The 16,290-nt window shown below is 35.9% G+C and overlaps 1 protein-coding gene across 2 annotated transcripts in view; it reads right to left on the bottom strand.

Moving 5' to 3' along the window:
- Positions 1–16,290, bottom strand: part of CEP112 (centrosomal protein 112) — a 495,213-nt gene that overhangs the window by 412,831 nt on the left and 66,092 nt on the right. The window lies entirely within an intron of this gene.

Genomic DNA, 16,290 nt, shown 5'->3' on the forward strand with positions numbered 1-16,290 from the left:
CTGTATATGAAGTTTTAAATAAATATTTCTTAGAACACAAAAATGAATTGTTAACATGAAAATACCATTTATGCTCTAATATTTAAACTTGCTTCATGGTAAGTCTGTAATATTCAAAAAAGTTAACAAGGAAACATGAGCTATAGCAAAGTTTAAGACTGAATGAACATTCAAATGAACTGAACTGTGACCTCTTAGTGTTTCTGTTTCTCTTTCTAAAATATATAAATAGTATTTATTATAGAATCCACAGGGATGACTTGCGGTAAATTAGGTAACCTGCAAAAAAATTTTAATTCTTCATAGGAAACGCATAACACTAAATGAATTCAAATTGTTATTTCAAGATTCACTTCAATAAACACAATGAAAATTTTAAAAAATAAAAAATTAATAATATTCATTTTCTTCTATTCACAGGACCAGAAAGGCCCTTTGTAAATTGGTTATTTTCATCTCTGCTAAATCATTAGTTTCTATATTTTAAAAGTTTTTGGAGAACATACCCCTGAAAGTGCATTTATTTGTAAATTATGTGCATGCACTCCTGTAACCAATCTACAATGAACATTTCATAATGTACATATGAAAAAGACCAAAGTTAAACAAATAAGAATAAAATAAACAATATTTTTAAGTATTTTCTTTTCTTTTATTTACTAATAGTATATAAGCTTTTTTGCTCTCACTGAAGATATTTGTGTTATAATGTCCTGGTGAGATCTATGTCATTGAATACATTATTTTTAAAATGCTGGTTTAACATTGTGATAAAACAATTCAAATCTCTGTTTCTAACCCTTATTTCTATACTTGCTTTTAATGATTACCGCAGCTAAAAAAAAAGGCCTTTTTCCCAAAGATACATATATCTAAGTCAAAGAACTGTATCAGTTGTGCTTTTTGCTAAATTACGATACTCAGTTTTCAATCCTATTCATCAATTATGCAAAGCTTTTTCTTACAATGTAGCTAATAAATTTCCATCTTCCTTGATGTCAAGGAAATAAGGACATGGTCTCTGGAAGTCAGGTCCCATATGCTGTTAGAGATCAACAGGAGAGAGGGACAAGGTGGAAAGCAAAATGCCTAGTAGACTGGTTTCCTGGCAGAGAATAGGGGAGGGTAGTTGTTCCACATTTCAGTGGGTGGGGGGTGGAGGGGAAGGGCAAGGATAAAACAGGTAATATGTGGACCCTGGTTTCTTTGAAGTGAAGAGCCTTCCTGATTTTCTTCCAAGATGTACGACAGTGTTTTGTTTTGGGGGTGAGAGAGGAAGGAGGGTTGTGTGAAACAGGGTTACAAATTCAAATTGTCCTATGCTTGACAACTAGAAAGCCAAGTCTGCTGGCAAAAGCAGCTGCCATTGCCTTTGCCTCATGCCAACTGCTACTTGCCCCCATTTCTGGGCCTGGTTTTCTTGGGATATCCTTGTTCTATTTTCTCAGGTGTGGCATGAGCCTCACTTATCCTAATGAAAGCAAGGGTAGAAAAGAGGTGGGGTGGGCAGCAAAGAGAATCTATATCTGATAATCATTTCATACAAAGAATACCTTTCAAGATGGGACTTAATCCCCTTTGGGAAAAACCTGTGATAAGTACTATATATTAGCTTTGTTTCAAATACTTTTCCTGAGTTCTACTCAAGGTTGGTAAAACAAGCTAAAATGTGAGAGAAAAAGCCTGATGCCCTTACTTTGGGATTAGACTCTAAAAAGAACTAAACCTGCAGTATGGGTTTGATGGGATGATGAGATCATAAAAGATTGAGATAATGTAAGATCCTTGAGGACAGGGGCTGCTTTTCCTTTTGTTTTTACATGCTCTATATGTCACCAGGGTTTTCACATAATAGGTACTTAATAAATATTTGGGCCAGTTTGTATAATATTAGGCCTAAATTAAGTTCATGCTGACAATAGTTAGCAATAAAAGTGTTTATACTACAATCTTACTCTGTAAAAATTAGCCATTTCTGCTTTGACAAAAAAACTTTTTTAGCTAAAAAATAGAGAAGGGAAAATTCACACTTGATGTGAATCTCTAATAAAACTATTGCCTTCTGTTCTGAACCACAGACAGAGTAATTGAGGTACTGCTGCTGCCTGGTGGCAGCATGCTGTGACTGAATAAAAAAGGCAGAAAACCACAATGGATGAATCTACAAATTCAGCTTTTAATGACAATGGCACACTACGATTACATTTACTTTTTAAATGCTGAAACATTACATAGTAAATAGTGGTATAAATCCACAGATTCATGGTTAGTACTCAAAATATTTTTGTTTAATGAAAGAATGGATGAAAGTATTAACATTGCAAATAAGAAATATTTTAAAAATGCATCATTTTTACAAGTAAAGCTCTAAAAAAAGAAAAAGCAACAATCCTTCTGGGAATCTACTTTCCTCAAACATCACAAATTAGCTGAATGGTGACCTTCATGAGGATAGCAGAAGAGGACTTATGAGTTTGGAGAGCTTAAGACCAAACTTATACCACAGGCTGGGTCCCTGCATGAGCTCTGACAGAAAGCTACACCTAAGACCACTTTAGGACTCATGAACAGATGAGGCTCATGAGACCAACCCTATGAGCTCCAAACACTAGAGCCAGGAAATTATGGCTTATATACAGAACTAGAGAATGGTAAACTTCTAGATCACTGATAGTTACACAAGAAGCATTTTACGAACCTTAAAATACTATATAAATATTAGCTATTGTTGTTGTTGTTGTTGCAAATTATCTGTGGCCTGTCCCAATCAAATAATCCAAGAAGCCATTGTTATGGTATAATATATTTGCTTCCCCAAAACCAAGTATACTAGTCTAATGGTCACTAGCACTAATTTCTGCTCTGATATTGCCTTAAACAACTACTGCTTACAATCTGGAATCCTGTCTTTCACTGTATTTTTATACCTCTAGGGGAAGGTCAAACATGGCCTCCTGTATTTGCCTACATCAGGGGGCTTGTGGCACTGATACTATCTCCACTTCTGCTAATGCTACTCAAATCACAGCTTCCTGTCAATGTCTGAAGGGTGCTTTCTCTTCCATTGGCTCTCTGAATATTTCTACTCTCACCTACACTTTGTGGATGCATTCACTCTCATCAATGAATTCAAAATAAGGCCCCCTAGGTCTGAATCAGATTCCATCTCTTAGATATTCATAATACAAATGAAAGAACAAGAAGTTAGCATAAGAAATTCTAGAAGATACTACACTTTTCAACTTGAATTAAATTCAACTTGAATTAAAAAGCAATCGAGAAATTCACAAGGATTTCCTAAGTATCTATTGCAAGTACTGTGAAAAAATTCAGGGATACAAGTATAAAGAATGAAACAATTCCTACTCTCAAGGACCTTACATTCTAATGAAAACTGTCAGTTAATTTCATCTATGTCAACGGTCTAGTAATAATTGCTCTGTCCACCCATCAAATTAAATAAAGCCATCAAATAAATCATGATTCTGAATTTTTTCCTCAAGTAGCCAAGTCAGAAAAAAATAAAAGTTTATTCTAATTAAGTAACAAAGAATACAAATCTTTATTCACTTATAATACCTTGAGTTATCTTATAACCCTTCTGTAGTGAGCAATGTATAACATTCTCATTTTTTAAATGAAAAGGGGATATGATGATACATATTTTAGAGAATAAGCAATCTGTTTTCTGATTTTGTAATATCAGCCATATGTGCTTTGAAGTTAAATGTTCCCATTCTGGAATGCACAAGTAACATGGCTTTCAAGTGATGTATAAACATTTAGTCTAAATATCAACTTCTTTCCTGTTTTTTTCTTCAAAACCTATTGTTTTCTTTTAAGTTTAAGAATACCACAATAAAGAGGGAACAAAAATGAAAAGAGAAAAAAAACTTTTATAAGAAATATGAAAATCTAACAATATCATATAAACAGTTATTAATTTTAATCACATAACAAAGTCTTTTGGATATAAAACAAATAAGTATCACAATAATAAAAATGCATCTGCTGAATGCTTTCTTTCCTTAGTGTCCTATACTGACATGGCAGGAAAGGTGGGGAGCAGGGAAGGAGGACAAACATTTGGGGGATTTTTTCAGTTTCTCCACAACTTGATAAAACCGATATAAAGAGCAGACCCACATTTTAGGTGGGAGTGGACAGGTATTGACTTTTAAAAGTCTCAGTCATTAAGTAAGGGGTAGACTATAAGAAGATAAATTAATTAAGGGAGAGACTCCTTCAAAATGGTTGAATTGAAAATTGAATTGAAAAGGAAAGAAAAGCATTCTGAGTACTGTCTCCTTTACAAAATTTAATTATGCTGTTGAAAAATCAGTCTCTGAGAAAAATAAAAATAAAGCAATAAATCACAAATCCAGACCTTGGTGAATGTATGTATCATCCTGAAAACTGTCATTCAAATGGCTAATACATTCAACATATTCTTGCCCAAAAATATGTTTAACAATATTCCAATACTTCAAGGATTCAATAGCTTATTTCATCAGTGCAAATATTCTATCCTTTGACAAACATCACAACCACTCTACACCCTAGTAAATTATGTTCCTGAAGTGCTCTGGGTAAACCAAATCACCACTCAATATTTATTGGGATCACACTGACTAATAAGAAGTTCAAGAATGTGGCTATAAACTCCCCTCAAAGACCATGTCTCAAAAAAGTGGAGGAAGCTCCAGTAAAGACAGCATTGTGAAGTTACAGTTGCACCTAATTCCTCTAACATCAGGAAGGGTTTGAAAGGTTGGCAAATGAAACAATAATTAACAAAACCAAAAAGAGAACACTAACAAACTCCTACATTCAGTCAAAGACTCCACGAGATGGCAAGAAGCCTTCAAGTACTTTGGTTTGGGTCCTGCCAACACACTGTGTAGAAAACACCATCTCTGATAAGATCACCAGGATCTTAATGCTGACCTCCTGGGGCTCCACAAAAACATGAATCAAGTTACTGTACAAGTTACACAAGGAGACTGAAAGGGTTCTATCCTGGGCTATCTTTTAGAAAGAATGCATAAATCACCTTCTAAAAGAAATCCCAAATTGAGAATGCCCAGGAATGTCACTGCCAAAATGCAGAGCTTCCAAATCAACAAAAAAAATTTGTAACAGCCATAAAGAAAGAGTCTAAGAATCAAGGTCCACAGTTGAGATCACTCAAGACTATGCTGCAACAAATACAAAGGAGACAAAATGGCAGAATACAGTAAACCAAGAGAAAATCATTTAGGACAATAAAAAACTTGTCTTGCAAAAAATTTAGAAGAATCTCACAGGGTGAAAAGTAAGATTGGAGTAAGAAAGTGAAAAGGCAGAGTTTTGCTGATTGAAAAATATTTTTAAAAATTAAAAAACAAAACAAAGACTAAAGAAGTATGCTAATGAAAAGAACAGAGTAAAGAAGACTCTTTCAAACACACTGGAAACAAATAGAACCTAGAAATGTAAATACATTTGAGTAACTGGAAGAGAATAAATGATAATCAAGGACATACATTCTAATAGGCAGAGAAGAGACAAGTGTCCCTTCAGAATCTCCAAGAGTTATAGAGGAAGGAAAAAACATGGAGGCCCTAGATGTGGTTTTGTTCTGCTTTGTTCATTTAAAGAGAGCATATAAAAGGGAAACAAAAAGGAATGCACTAAGGAGGAAATGTGAAAAAAGAGAGGAGGGAGGAAATTGTGATTTTTTATAATGGAGGTGCTCCAAAAAATAAGTTTACAAAAAGGAAGAGAGGTAGGAGAAGTGACATCTCATGAACCCCATCTGTATGTAAAACAAGCAAAGGAGGGTTGAACACAAACACAGCATTTGGTGAAGAAATGCATTGATGTCAAATAGGGAAGGGAAATAGGTAGGGACAAGAAGAAAAGGCAGAAGGGTTTAATAGAAAAGGGCAGGTTGAGACTGAATGAATGAATGGAAAGCATCTATTAAGAATTTAATATGGACAAAACACTACACTAAGCAATAGAAACACAATTAGAAAAATAAGATGAGCCTTGCTCTAAATTTCCAACAAGGGAAATAGCACATAGGCCCCTATAGTGCAGGTCTGACCATGTCAACTCCCCTACTTAATGAACTCCAGTGGCTCCCTCTCACCTCTGAGATTCAGTTTCAGCTGTAAGCCAAACAAGAAGGCCCAATGGTCCTTAGGTATCATCAAGAAAAGCAGATGGTACAGTATCTTATTTAATATCATTTCAAATGATATAACTACCATCTGTTTCTAATGTTGAACCATTTGATAATATCAAGGACTCTGCTTACTAGTTAATGACTGTTAGTAGTTGTTAATAGTTGAAACTTGTCAATAGTTGAAAAGGATGAAAACTGAGAAAAGATAAATACATTCCGCAGTTCAGTGATCATTGGTAATGTGGGAGAAAGTGAGTAAAGGAGAGGAAGTAAAGGCAGTGAGCCTAGACAGCTTTTTCAAGGACTTTTGCTAAGAAAGGGAAGAGAGATATAGAATGATAACTTAAAGGGATGGTATAGTCTAGTGAAGGATTTTGTTGGGGTTTTTTAAGGATTCAGAAGACTTGAACATCTTTGAAGGCTATAGAGAAGTTACCAGTAGGTTGGGAAAGGCTGAAGATCTGATAGCAAGGGGATAACTGAGGTCAAAGAAGACAGGAGGGGATAGAATCAAGCTACAGGTCAATGTATTGGCCTTGGCAATGAGAGCCACCTATGTCAGAAACTGGGAGAAAGGAAGAAAGTGAAGGATAATGTCAAGGAGTTTTTAGACGAAGAAAATAGGAGAAGAATATCATTCATGTTGAATGGCCTCAATTTTTTCATTAAAGTAAAAGCTAAACTCTTCAGCTGGAAAAGTTGGTGGGTACTGAATTGAGGAAGGAAGAAAAGAAATAGCTTGGGGGGCGGAGCCAGGATAGAAGCTGGATTTGCGTAAGCTTCCCCCCAGGTCCCTCCAAAAACCTATTTAAAATGGCTCTGAACAAATTCTAGAACTGCAGAACCCACAAAATAGCAGAGGGAAGCAGGGTTCCAGCCCAGGAATGCCTGGATGGTTGTTGGGTAAGGTGTTTTGCACAGAGCTGGGAACAGAGCTGAGCAGAGCTCAGCGTGGGCCGTGCCCAGACCAACCAGACTGGGAGCCAGGCAGAAAAGGCCCTAAAGCCCTGAATCAGTGAGATGTGGCAGTTACCAGACTTTTCAACCCACAAACACCAAAGACAACAGAGAAGGTTAGTGGAAAAAGCTGCGGGGACAGAGAGAAAGGAGTTCGTGGTTTGGCCACCACCCCGGGGACAGCAAAGAGGGTGCAACTTTGAGGACAGCTGCAGTTGCTTCAGGCTCCAGGCCCACCTGGTGGGAGGAACTGGTGTATCAGAGCAGGAGTGCAAAACCTGCTTAAGATCTGACTCATGGTCTGGGTTGGCGGTTCTTGGGGGAGAAGGAGTGCTGGTGTGACAAAGCTTGCTTTTGAAACCAACAGTGCAACCCCTCAAGCTTGGGACAAAGTACTCTCTACTCTACAAGCAGTCATACCCCGCTGAAAAACTCAAGGGTGAAGTAGTTGGCTGGGAACATGGCAAGGCAGTGAAAACAGACTCAGATTCAGACTCAGACTTTGGAATCTTTCTTTGGTGACAAAGAAGACCTAAACACACAGCCAGAAGAAGTCAACAAAGTCAAAGAGCCTACATCAAAAGCCTCCAAGCTGGTCTCAGGCCATGGAAGAACTAGAAGTAGAGGAAAAATTGAGAAGAGAAATGAGAATGATGCGAGAAAACCATGAAAAACAAGTCAATGACTTGCTAAAGGAGACCCAAAAAATACTGAAGAAAATACACCTTAAAAAATAGACTAATTCAAATGGCAAAAGAGTTCCAGAAAGCCAATAAAGAAAAGAATACCTTGAAAGGCAGAATTAGACAAATGGAAAAAGAGGTCCAAAAGACCAATGAAGAAAATACCACCTTAAAAATTAGACTGGAACAAGTGGAAGCTACTGACTTGATGAGAAATCCAGATATTATAAAACAGAACCAAAGGAATGAAAAAATGGAAGACGATGTCAAAGATCTCACAGGAAAAACCACTGACCTAGAAAATAGATCCGGGAGAGATGATTTAAAAATTATTGGACTGAAAGCCATGATCAAAAAAAGAGCCTAGATACCATCTTTCAAGAAATTATCAAGAACTGCCCTGATATTCTAGAGCCAGAGGGCAAAAGAGAAATTGAAAGAATCCAACAATCACCTCTTGAAAAAGATTCCAAAAAGAAAACTCCTAGAAATATTGTTGCCAAATTCCAGAGCTCCCATATCAAGGAGAAAATACTGCAAGCAGCCAGAAAGAAACAATTTGAGTATTGTGGAAACACAGTCAGAATAATACAAGATCTAGCAGCTTCTGCCTTAAGGGATCAAAGGTCTCAGAATATGATATTCCAGAGGTTAGTGGAGCTAGGATTAAAACCAAGAATCACCTACCCAGCAAAACTGAGTATCATGCTCCAAGGCAAAATATGGACTGTCAATAAAATAGAGGACTTTCAAGCTTTCTCAGTGAAAAGACCAGAGCTGAATAGAAAATTTGACTTTCAGATACAAGAATCAAGAGAAGCATGAAAAGGTAATCAAGAAAGAGAAATCATAAGGGAGTTACTAAAGTTGAACTGTTTTGTTTACATTCCTACATGGAAAGATGATGTGTATAATTCATGAGACCTCAATACCTCAGTATTAGGGTAGCTGAAGGCAATATACATGCATACATACATACATATATATGATATATATACACAGAGGGCACAGGGTGAGTTAAATATGAAAAGATGATATCTAAAAAAAATAAAATCAAATGAAGGGATGAGAGAGGAATATATTGAGAGAGGGAGAAAGGGAAAGATAGAATGGGGTAAATTATCTCCCATAAAAGTGGCAAGAAAAAGCAGTTCTGTTGCAAGGGAAGAGGGGGCAGGTGAGGGGGAATGAGTGAATCTTGCTCTCATCAGATTTGACCTGAGGAGGGAATACCATACATACTCAATTAGGTATCTTACCCCACAGGAAAGAAGGAGGAAGGAGATAAAAAAGGGGGGATGATAGAAGGGAGGGCAGATAGGGGGAGGAGGTAATCAAAAGCAAACACTTTTGAAAAGGGACAGGGTCAAAGGAGAAAATTGGATAAAGGGGGGATAGGATAAGAACAAGCAAAATATAGTCAGTCTTTCACAACATGAGTATTGTGGAAGGGTTTTGCATAAGGATACACATATGTCCTATGCTGAATTACTTGCCTTCTTAGGGAGGGTGGGTGGGGAGGGAAGAGGGGAAGAGAATTTGGAACTCAAAGTTTTAAAAGCAGATGTTCATAAAAAAAAAGGTTTGCAGGCAAATAGGACTTAAGATATACAGGCAATGGGGCATAAAAATCTCTCTTGCCCTACAAGAAAGTAAGGGAAAAGGGGATGTGGGGGAGTGGGGTGACAGAAGGGAGGGCTGACTGAGGAATGGGTCAATCAGAATATATGCCATCTTGGAGCAGAGGGGAGGGGAGAAATGGGGAGAAAAGAAAATTAACGCTGAAAACTAAAAATATTAAATAAATAATGATTTAGAAAAAAAATAAAAGTTTATAATGCAAAAAAATAAAAAAGAAAATGAAAACAAAAAAAAGAATAAAAAAAAGAAAAGAAATAGCTTACATGGGGAGTGGGATAGGATATTGGTTAGGGAGGAATAAAAGGACCACCTTGCTTCAGTGATTTGAAGCTAACATGAATTTATAACACATCCATTAAACATGATTGTGACACTTTCAGCCCAGTCCAGCAGCCTGAAACTAAGAGCAGAGGAAGCAGATGATGGGATATTATATTAACAAGGTTGAGGTTTGGCAAGAGATGATTTGAAATTGAGTGATCAACAATGTCAAATACATTGACCACCTTATCTTCCTGGATACTCTTTTCTGTTTGGGTTTATCTGTTTTTTGTTATTGTTTTTTTTTTTTTTTTGGTTTTTTTGTGTGTGACACTACTCTTTTCTGATTTTTATTCCTGTTTGACTACTCTATAGTAGTATCCTTTTCTGGCTCATCATTCACAACATGGCCCATAACTGTGGGTGATCCCTAAGGTTCTTTCTTAGACCCTCTTCTGATAACTTTATCAGCTTCCATGAGTTTAACTATCATCTTTATAAAAATCTATAAACACAGCCCCAATCTCTCCTCTGAGCCTCAGTCCTATATCACCAAATTCCCAGAAACAGCTCAAACTCAATAAGTATAAAATTGAACTCAATATCTTTTCCATCTTCCCAGACACCCAGACTCAAAACTTAGGTGTCATCCTCAACTCCTTACTCACTCTCACACATATCCTTTATCCAATCTGTACCCAAGGCCTACTGATTTTAACTTTGTTACATCTCTCTAATATGCCCTCCTCTCTCCTTTGTCACTGCCACCACCCTGGTGCAAGGTCTTATCACCTCACACTCAGACTATTCCAATAGCCTTCTGGTTGGTCTCCCTGCCATAAAATTTCCCCTACTCTAGTCTACTTTCTACTTGGCTGTCAAAGTGATCTTCCTATAGTGCAGGTCTGACTGTGTCACCTCCTACTCAATGAACTCCAGTGGCTCCTTCTCACCTCCGAAATCAAATACAAAATCTTGTTTGGTATTCAAGCCTTTCATGGCCTGCCTTCCTCAACCCTCCCCTACCTTTTCAGTCTCTTTAACCCTTACACCCTCCCTCTTCTCCACATATTCTGTGACGCAGTGTCACTGGTCTTCTTGTTCTTTGAACAAGACATGATATCTCCCAACTCCAGGCATTTTTACTGGCTCTCTTAGTTCCTCTCCCTCCTTGTTTCTGCTTCCTGGCTTCCTTCAAGTCCCAGCTAAAATCCCACCTTCTAGAGAAAGTCTTTTCTAATTTCCCTGAACTCTAGTACCTTTTCTCTGTTGATTATTTCAAATTTATCCTGTATAGAGCTTGATTGTACTTAGTTGTTTGCATGTTGTTTCCTAATAAACTGTGAACTCCTGAAGAGCAATGATTGTATTTTACCTTTCTTTGTATCCCTAGCACATAGCATAGTGCCTGTCACATAGCAGGCACTTAAAAAATGCTAACTAGTATATAAGTAGTAATGGATTTTCAAGTCAGAGAATTAAGGCCTTTCACCATCCTCAATGTCTTTTGCTAGACACTCTCCAGCTTACATATGTCTTTCTTTTGATACCAGAACTGAACCTGATATTCCAAATGAACTAGCACCTGTCTTTTTCTGGAAGCTTTGCCCCTCAATGCTTTTTTTGGTTGCTACATCACAGTACTAACTCATATTGAACTTGCAGTCCACTAAAAACTGCCAGGACTTTTTTGGAATTCAGAATTACTGATTTCTAGTCATGCCTCCATTATATTACACTTGTGAAGTTGATTTTTTTTGTACCCAAGTGAAAAACTAACATTTATTTCTTTTGAAGGGTATCTTATTATATTCTGCCCAATGCTCTAGCCTGTCAAGCTCCTTTTGGATCCTGATGCTGTCTGTCATCTACTATGTGAATTATCCCTCTACTGACACAAGGGCCTCTATCTAAAGATAAAGGCTCAGCACAGTTTTTCTCTCCACTTCCCACAAGCTACATCACTTTCAGATTCCACACACATACCCCTCCTGCTTTTCGGGGCAGAGATTATTTTGTCTGTATCTGTATTTGCATCTCCAGTGCTCAGCACAGTGCCTAGCACATGGTAGGTGATTAATAAATGTTTATTATCTATTGACTAACTCAGGATCAGCTATGTATTTATTAAACATACCATTTCTGTCTTCATGCAAGTCATAATAAAAATGTGAAAAGCACAAAGCCAAACATACACTCCACTGGAGACATCCTACCATGTTGACATTAAATAAGTAATGATGATTCTAAGGTCAGCCCTCTAGCCAAAGTTGAATCCATCTAAATGTATTAACATCTAGTCTATATTTCTCCATATATTCCACAAGAAGAGTTTAAGATATTACTTTATCAAAATTTTTGCTAGAATCTATACAAACTATATCCACAACATTCCATTCCTTCACTAGCTAAGCAATTTAATCAAAAAAAGAAATGTGGTTAGCATGATATGACTTGTTCCCCATAAAGTCATACTGTCTCAGAAATCACTGATTCCCTTTGTAGAGGTTCTCAAGTCATTCTAGAATTTCATGGGAATCAAAGTCACTCTTTTGAAAACAGGGACAGCATTTTTGTGATCTTTTAAAAACCACTGACAGTGGATCAGCATTCATAGCTACCAGTTCTCTTGGGATCTGAGGATGTAGTTCTTCAAGACCAGGTAACTAGAATTCATCAAGATCAATGAGGTTATAGACAGTTTCTCAGATAAAGGTCTCATATCTCAAATATGTGAAGAACTTTGTCAGATTTATAAGACTATCAGTTATTCCCCAGTTGATAAATGGTCAAAGGATATGAAAAGGCAGTTTTTCAGCGAAGATGTCAAATTTATATATAGTCATTTGAAAAAAATGCTCTAAATCATTATTTTTTCCCTAAACCTCATTTTATTTTTTCTGTTTCTTTTTTCTTTTCTTATTTTAAACTTAAATATAAGATGATAAAAGAGGGTTCAATACAAAGCAATAAATTTGCATTTCAAGAAAATCTGTATAATTACTACATATTGTTTTCAAAGCTGCCCAGCTTTTCTTTGCTTCCTTGTAGGTTGTCTTTTGTTCCTCTGCTGTGCCTGTTTTATTTTATTTTTTTTCCTCTTTCCTCCCTCCCCACTCACCATAAAGAAGGCTACAATTTAGCCTGGATAAATATACACATACATAGATATCTATAAATATACACACATATACATATATATACTCATCATACATACGTAAGATCATACTGTGCTTATTTCCACTTGTTACTTGTTTCTCTGAAGTTGGATAACATCTTGCTTCATAAGTCCAAGTCTTTTTTATGTTTTTCTCAATCAACCAGCTCATGATTACTTATATCACAGTAATATTCTAGGCCAATTACATCCTATCTATGAGATTGTCTATGAAAGTTTTTTTCCCTAATTTTCTGCATTCCTTCTGTTCTTAGCTACATAGGTTTTATTTATACAAGAAAATTTTAATTTAAAATGATCAAAATTGTCCTTTTTACACTCCAACAATGCACTCAAAGTTCTCATGTTATTGACTCTGCTTCCTTTACATCTTTTTTCCCTGGTTTCTTTGAAGTTCCTGACCTTTTGTTCTTCCAAATGAACTTTGTTGTTACATTTTCTAACTCTGTAAGATAATTTTTTTAGTAAACTAATTGGGATGGCATTACATAAACAAATTAGGTAAAAAAATTTAAATATCACTTCAATTATTTAGATCTGACTTTGTATAAAATGTGTTTTATGTTTATGTTCATATGGTTCTTGTGTTTGTTTTGGCAGGTATACACTCAGGTATTTTATATTATCTAGTTATTTTAAATGGTCTAAAGACAATATTGCTGACATATAGTGTAGTTTCCCTATTTTTTGATTTTGAGTAAATCTATTTTAGCTTTAACTTTGTCTGAGATCATGATTACTATCCCTTCTTTTTTTACATGATAAATTGTATTCTTGGCCTTTATTTTATCTTTGTGTCTATTTCTCATTTTTATAACATTTCCTAAAAGCAACATATTGTTGAATTCAAATTTTTAATCTGCTATCAGTTTTCCACTTTATGAGTAAATTCATCCCATTCCATTCTAAGCTAGAATTATTTGTTGTGTATTTTCCTCCTTCCTATTTTTCCTCACTATCCTTCTCACCCTATTCCTATCCCTCCTCACTCCTCTGCTTTACTTCTACCCAGTAGCTTGCCCTCCAATTCCTTAACCTACCCACCTCTCCAAGAGTGCCTACCTTATCCTCTCCCCACCCACACCTATCCCCTTGCCTTTTTATTTCTTTCAGTTTAGGAGACTTTTATACCCTTCTAGAGATATGTCGCTCCCTCTTCAATCCATTCTAGAATAAAGCTCCAGCACTACCTGCCCTCCCCCCAACTAGCTTCTTCTGTATCAATTTTTCCTTTTATGCCTCATTTATATGAGATAATTACTCCTTTTTATCTCTCCCTACAAAGTTTTATTTTTTAAAATCACCCAACATACTCAGCTCAGTCCATGCCTTTCTTTCCAACCACCGAAATAAGAATAGTCATAAAAGAACTGATACTATTTTCTTTTTTAATTATTTATTTTTATTAATTTATTTTTAGTTTTCAACATTCACTACCACAACCTTTTGAGTTTTAAATTTTCCCCCTTCCCTCCCCTTTCCATTCTCTAAGATGGCATGCAATCTAATATAGGCTCTATGCATACATTCATATTAAACATATTTTCACATTAGTCACGTTGTAAAGAAAAATTAGGGCCAATGAGATGAAAGAAAGAAAGAAGAAACAAAAAACAACATTAAAAAAGGGAGCAAATAGTATGCTTCAGTCTGCTTTCAGACTCCATAGTTCTTTCTCTGGATATGGACAGCATTTTCCATCATGAGTCTTTTGGAGTTGTTTAGATCTTTGCATTCTGAGAAGAGCCAAGTCCATGAAAGTCAGTCATCACACAATGCGGCTGTTACTGTGTACAGTGTTCTGATTCTGCTCACTTCACTCAGCATCAGTTCATATAAGACTTTTCAGGTTTTTCTGAAGTCTGCCTGCTCATCATTTCTTATAGCACAATAGTATTACATTATATTCATATACCACAATTATTCAGTCATTCCCAAATTGATGGTCACCTCCTCAATATCCAATTCTTGGCCACAGCAAAAAGAGCTGCTTTAAAGTGAAGGAGAGGGCAGGAGAGAAAATTTGGAACCCAAAAACTTGTGGAACTGAGTATTATAAACTAAAAATAAAAAATAAATTTATAAACAGAGAGAGCTGCTATAAATATTTTGTACATGAGTCCTTTTCCCATTTTTATGATCTCTTTGGCATACAGACCTAGAAATGGAATTGCTAAGTCAAAGGGTATGCACAGTTTTATAGCCCTTTGGACATAAAAACTGATATCATTTTCACATATAAAAAGTAAACAATTTGACCTTATTGAGTCCATTACCTTATATTTCTACTGGATGTTACAGGTCAAATTTTCCCTTATGTTCAGCTGTTTTGTCACAAATCCTGAAAGTCTTTCAGTTCATTAAATATCCCATTTTTTTTCATTCAGGATTACACTTAACTTTGCTGGGTAAGTTACCCTAGGTCATAATCCCAGCTCTTTTGCTGTATGAAATATAGTATTCCATGACCTATGGTACTTCAATGTAGTAGCTGATAGGTCTTGTATAATACTTATTGTAGCTCCATGGTATTTAATTTTTTTTCTTGTTACTTCTTACATTTTCTCCTTTACCTGGGAGTTTTCAAACTTAGCTATGATATTCTGTAAGTTTTCCTCCTGGGATCTCTTTCAGGTGGTGATTGTGGATTTTTTTTTCTATTTCTGCTTTGCCTTTTTGTTCTGGAACTTCAGAGCAATTTCCTTTGATAATTTCTTATGTTATATTAAGATTCTTTTTCTTACCATAATTTTCAGGTATTCTGATTATTCTTATATTATTTATCCTCAATTTGTTCTCTAGATCAGTTGTTTTTCTGATAAAATGTTTCACATTCTCTTCTCTTTTTTCATCCTTTTGATTTTGTTTTATGATTTCTTGGTTTCTTAGAACATCATTAGCTTCCCCTTGCCCCATTCTAGTTTTCAAGGAATTATTTTTTTCTTTAAGTTTTTGATTCTCTATTTCAAGTTGGTTGACTGTCTTAAGAATTGGAAAAGGAGAGGATGCTCATCAGTTGGAGAATTGCTGAACAAGGTGTGGCATATGATTATGACGGAGTACTATTATATAATAAGAAATGACAAGAGGGATGATTTCGGAAAAACATGATAAGAACTATATAAGCTGATGGAAAGTGAAGTGGGAAGAACCAGTAGATCATTGTGTACAGTAACAGCAATGTTGTCATGATGATCAAGTATGAAAGACCTGGCTACTCTGATCAATACAATGACCCAAGACAATTCCAAATTCACGATGGAAACAATGCTATCCACTTCCAGAGAGAAAGCTGATGAGCACTGAGTGCAAACTGAAATATAATTTTCTCACTTTATTTTTCTTGCTTTTTAAAATATGGCTAACATGGAAATACATTTTGCATGGTTTCACATATA

Source organism: Trichosurus vulpecula, chromosome 4 (assembly GCF_011100635.1).
Source record: "Trichosurus vulpecula isolate mTriVul1 chromosome 4, mTriVul1.pri, whole genome shotgun sequence".
NCBI classification, from domain to species: domain Eukaryota; kingdom Metazoa; phylum Chordata; class Mammalia; order Diprotodontia; family Phalangeridae; genus Trichosurus; species Trichosurus vulpecula.